This window comes from Ovis aries, chromosome 4 (genome assembly GCF_016772045.2).
Source record: "Ovis aries strain OAR_USU_Benz2616 breed Rambouillet chromosome 4, ARS-UI_Ramb_v3.0, whole genome shotgun sequence".
Lineage (NCBI taxonomy): Eukaryota > Metazoa > Chordata > Mammalia > Artiodactyla > Bovidae > Ovis > Ovis aries.
The window spans coordinates 98,826,339-98,832,217 of record NC_056057.1 but is presented as its reverse complement, the minus strand read 5'-3'; the positions used below and the strand labels follow the sequence as shown (position 1 = coordinate 98,832,217).

Genomic DNA, 5,879 nt, shown 5'->3' with positions numbered 1-5,879 from the left:
CTGAGGAAAGTACATTTATTATTATACTACTTCTTAGGAACAGACAAAGAAATTAGCACTTATAAAAATTTGATTATAATTTCATTATGAGACAAATCTTACCTATAAGTAAGTTATGATCTGTCTTTTTACAAAGAACATTAAATACCCCAAAGGAGGGGGAATCAATTTTAGAACTTAAAACAGAAGAGCTAACTCTAAAAGATTAAGGTTACTTTGAAATAATTATATGCAATTTTAACCAAAAAAAGTACTTTTTTTTTTAAACCCATGTCACCTGCATATTGTTACTGAGTTATTAACAAAGTCATTAAGCAAAATTTTAAAGACTACAAAGAATTTTCTTATCAGATTTCAGGATATAAAGCTTTACAAGTTCTTGTATTTAAGGCTGTGAAACAAAAGAGTGGTATGAGTATGAGATCACTGTGCCTCACTTCAGCCAAAATGTCCCTGAAAATGTATGCATACGTGAAATCTTGCTTTAAATGTTCCATTATAGAACAGCTTGCTACTTAGGAGACTCTTATTATAAATTCTCTGTGAAAAGGATAATCAACTCATGGTTAATCTATTTCAAATATTGCCTTACTTTAAGGCACCCCCAAGCAGATTAATTACATACAATATTATTAAGTATTCACAACCCCAGTTACCAACAACCCGTTAGAGAGAAAAACTCAGAAAATTCAGGTCAGGTCAGTGAAAGAGCCCACTTTTCCCTGATGCCAGTACTTCTGTATTTACTATGTAAAGCAAATCCTCTTAGAGAAGTCAATTCTCAAGTGGTTGGAGCTTTACAGACTATTTCAATGTCAGGGCCATAGAAATGCTACTCATTAAACTAATGGGAATAAAACTAATACTCTTAAAGGTGATATAACTGAGAACAAACAGAAGCACTAAGTAGCCCCAGGACACAGAAGAAACTGGAATCAAAACTGAGCACACATTTCAACCTGGATCAGTGACAATTAATGTACTCTACTCACTCGTGAGTTCTAACATCTTTAAAAATGAACATAGACGAATCACAGAACTACAAGTCTGTTTATTAAGACCCCCCCACTGGAGAAGGCAGTGGCAGCCCACCTCAGTACTCTTGCCTGGAAAATCCCACGGACGGAGGAGCCTGGAAGGCTGCAATCTATGGGGTTGCTGAGGGTCGGACAGGACTGAGCGACTTCACTTTCACTTTCCACTTTCATGCATTGGAGAAGGAAATGGCAACCCACTCCAATGTTCTTGCCTGGAGAATCCCAGGGACGGGGGAGCTTGGTGGGCTGCCGTCTATGGGGTCGCACAGAGTCGGACATGACTGAAGCGACTTAGCAGCAGGGTTTCTCAAATAAGTAAGCTTGAACCTACGTATCAGGTTGAGGACAGAGGTCTCCTCCTTCATCATGTATTTTCTAAGTGCCTAATTCAAGTCAAGCACTGTCCCAGGCCGTGGAACACACTACCTATGCTTGCATTCTGAGGGAAGTGCAGAAAATTAACAAGTTAACCACTGACTGACCAGAGGAGTATTAATACATCTTTTGTTACCCAAATATTATTGACCGGAGTGTTTCAAAATTCACACATAACAAATCGCCGACCATAGGCATTAGTAGCTTCTGCAAAAAATCACCAGTCAATAATGTGTTAAGGAGATGTATATATTTTTTTAATGTATCATGAGGAACGTAAAAAACCTGCTGAGATTAAGAATGATAGGATGCAAGAAGGGGAGACAGGATGCTGGAAGAGATCGGGAAACAATAATGAGATTTGGGCAGGAGACCCAGAGTTGGAAGTCAGCTGTACTGAGGCCGCAGGCAAAGTTTGGTTTTGGCTGAGCTCGTCTGGGGAAAGGCCACACAGGGAGCACAGGAGAGATTCCAGGACCAGACGGTGAGACACTCCACGGAGCCCTTGAGAAGACTCAGAAAGAACACGAGAAAGAAAAACGGAAAGCAGCTGCTGAGAGAGACAGTGAGAGGAACGCAGAAAAGCAAACACAAAATTTGCCAAGATGGAGGTCGTTGGTGACCTTGAGGAGAGCCAACCCAGAGAAACAACGGGAGGGGAGGGGAGGGGAGGAGAAAATGAGGGATAGAGGTAGGGGGGCAGCTCCCTTCCGTCTGCAACAATCAATTGTTTTAAACTCCATTTTAATTTCAATCAATTATAGCTATTCTAATTTTTCCAGAGTTTTATTATCTAATTTACCAGTCACAATATCCCCCTAAAAGAGTCAGAAATGATAACAGCTCTATTTTTCAAATGAGAGGATGGAGGCACAGGGACTGATTAACCAAAGAGCTTATTTTGGTCATGGGCTGCAGTGAGTATTTTGACTTTTTTTTTTTTTTTTTTAATCCTCATGAGATAATGTGTTCATTAGCTATCTTATTCTCCTGAAGAATCACGCACTAAACCTGAGATGCTATATTCAAGCTACACATTCATTAAAATGAGTATCTTTCTAAGCTACCACATGGCTGCCTAAGCCGAACAATGAACCAGTGAAGAGGCTCAGAACAACAGGACGTCTGTGATTAACGGAGACACATACATAAGTTTGATTTCCACCTGTTACCCTGCACACTTGGAAATCGCACCCCCACCTCCTCAGCCCAATTGCCAACAGCAGACTATATAATGAACCATCTGTACCCTGGCAGTTAGAGCCAACTGAGATGGGTTGATGGTACCAGAGAAATCTCATTTTTTTTATTCTTTTCTTCCCCTTGCGGGTTGTTAGGTTGGGTAACATTTGTAATTGCATGATGAATTGGAAGTGTTGGCAGGAACTGAACTTTTTGTCAGATTTGAGTTTTTTAATGTTACTTTGATGGTCTGTCTTCTACCATGCTCCTACAACAAAAGGAAGAGCTGACCTCATGAACCAAACCACTGCAGCTACGTGGTGTTGAGAGAAGGGACGAAAATCTGCCAGTCTCTCATGATGTGACTGAACTACTCAGCTACACCTTTTCAGGATAAGCTGAAATGTGGATCTCACTGTGGTCCTTGGACCAGTCAGATTAACAGAATAACTGAGAAAGAATGACTGTTTTTAATGGAAAATAGGTATGACCCCCTCCAACCTTTTTTCCCTGCAATATTAAAAGCACTCTTTCACAGAAACTCTGGCTGCTAAATGAAACACTATCAAACTTGTACAGTAACTGGTCATGTGATAGAGTCTCTCACCAAGCATGTGATGTATCAGTTCAGTTCAATTATTTTTTAATGACTATTGTGAACATGGTCTGTTTGCTAGCTACTCTCTACCTATAACCAGAGATAAATGCTATTTTGCTCAATACAGGTTAAGTACAATATACTGTTGCTTGAAAGTTCCATATTTCAATTAACTTTTTGAAAGAGGGGAAGTTCCTAGTCAAGATTATGATGATTCTTCAATTAGCCATCCTCACAGAATAAAAGTCCTCTATAATTTAACTGGATTTTAGTGTTTTTCAATTATACACGGCAATGCTGTCATAGGCCAGACAGCTCAAGGGCAATATTTGTACTTAATAAAGCCATGTATAACTGCAAAGAACAAAAACGTATCTATGTATAGGCTCAACTTCAGCCTAAACTTAAAAGCTAATGGAAACCTGGGAAGCTGATAATGGCTGTCAGTGGTCCCGTCTCCTTTGGGGCCCCTAAATTCTCAGTGGTAAGCTGTCCATCCTACTTTAGACCTCTGCCATCCATATTCCTCCTGTCAGTGAGTAAGTCAGTCTTTATCGAACATTTATTATACCGGGCACTGTGCAAAGCACAGGAGATAAAGAAGCATTTCCTTCTGAGAGCTTACACTTCAGTGGCAGACACAAACAGTGAGCATTAATCCACACTACAGTGCAGAAAGTCATCAGAAAGGGAACCCTAAATATGTGCGCACACAGCAGGGGGAATGAGCTCAGAGAGAGGTAGAAAGATGAGTGTGTGTGTGGTTTTCTGGGTGGTGGGCAGGAGGTAAGTTCGGGAGAGGAGGGACCAGCAGGGTAAATGACAAAGTTAAGTAGGAAAGGTGAGTAGTGTTTAGCCCAATGAGGAGACAAACAGAATGTATATGAAAACTCTACAGGGACACAACTAGTAATAACAACATTTGAGGAGGAAGGCATTAGAGTTACTGTATGCCAGGCACTTTTCTTAACGCTGTTCACAGCTTAACTCACCTAACTTTCATAACAACCTTATGGGGTAGGCACTGTTATTTTTATCCCTATCTAGAGATAAGCAGAGGCATAGAGCTTCTGAAGCTGGGAAATCAGGAGCTAGGTTTGAAATGTAGGCAATATGGGCCCAGAATCCTCTACTCTTCATTGATTGGCTATTACTGTCTCTCAAGAGATCATGGACCACGAATGGGGAGGAGGGCAGAGAAAATCCTTCCACATGGCTAGAGCAGACTGCTTACTCACTGAGCTTACTATCTACCCAAAAAGAAGCGTCTAGTGCATACTTATGTGTACTCAGTCATGTCTGACTCTGCAACCTCAAGCACTGTGGCCCACCAGGCTCCTCTATCCATGGGATGTTCCAGGCAAGAATACCAAAGCGGGCTGCCGTTCTCTTCTCCAGATCTTCCCAACCCAGAGGTCATATACTAGAAGCCAGGTGGAAAGGAATTATATGGGCAAATTTAAACTATTCCTTAGGCCAACTCCGAATTCACAAGTGAACTCTGTGATGAAAAAGTGGAGATATGGAAGATCTCTCTAAACCTAGATGGTTCGCTACACCCCCTACCTGGCAGTTCAGCTACAATCAGTCCTACAATAATGTGTGTTCCAGAACTACCATTGCCTTCCAAGCTCTGCGGTCCATCCTACATTGCTAGGAGGTCGCTGCCTGCAGAGGTCTGGATCGCCGCCTCCTTCATTCCTTGTCCGACCACACAGTGGGTCACTCCTTCACTTACTCCAAATCTAACTGCTCTCCATCCTCCTCCACGTCAAGACTCCAAAACATACACTTTATGTTTTCTAGAACATATAGCAATACTTTAGTACTAAATACGATGCTGGTAAGCTAATGTTCTTTTCCTTATATCCTGAAACATAGTTCTAGGTTTTTAATTCTAGAAATTAAATCTAGAAAAATCATTCCCTTCCCTCAACAAACTTAGCAATTTATGCCTAACATCTGCTTAGCTGTTAACCACTGACTGTTTGATATTGCTTGGTTTCTGGAGGGGTTTCTTTCTCTGTTTGTTGTTGGCGCACCATGGGGCATCTTAACTCCCCAACTAGGGATCGAACCTGCGTCTCCTGCATTGCAAGGCAGATTCCCTGATATTAATATTCCTCCCTTACTTTCACAACTGGATCTTCAGGCTCTTATCTTTTATTTGTACCAGACAACTTCCATCCCTTTCAGAGCTTACATGTGCTGCATTTAGCAGACCTCACGAACCTTTCTTGACTGATCACATTTCCCATGAGTAGCATTCTTTTGATCATAGGGGAAAAAATGTCATTGGCGTGATTTTTATTTTATTTAATTAAATTTACTTATTTATTTTCTTAAGTATTTTCTCCTTCAGATTTCAACTATTTGGTAACCACACCTAAGTATCAAATATCCTGTGTATCAAAGCTATGTTCATCAGCACACACTATTTAAAGGCATCCTTTTTCCCTTTTCCAAATCCCAAGCTTTCCTGTGATACTTCAGAAAGTATTGAAAACAATAATTAAAATAACCATGGCAGCCACAGAAGACGGGCATTCCTCTACACGGTGACTGGAATCATGTCCGTCATCTTTAAGCAAAAGGAAACTGCCCTCCTTTTCTTCTCACTTTGAGTTCCCACCTGAATGGTGGCAGGTCTATAAATCCTGCAGCCATAGTAACAGTTTTAGCTGCTT

At 40.9% G+C, this 5,879-nt stretch overlaps 1 protein-coding gene across 7 annotated transcripts in view; it reads right to left on the bottom strand.

Moving 5' to 3' along the window:
• Positions 1 to 5,879, bottom strand: part of EXOC4 (exocyst complex component 4) — an 807,451-nt gene that overhangs the window by 580,193 nt on the left and 221,379 nt on the right. The gene's annotated exons all lie outside the window — the stretch shown is intronic.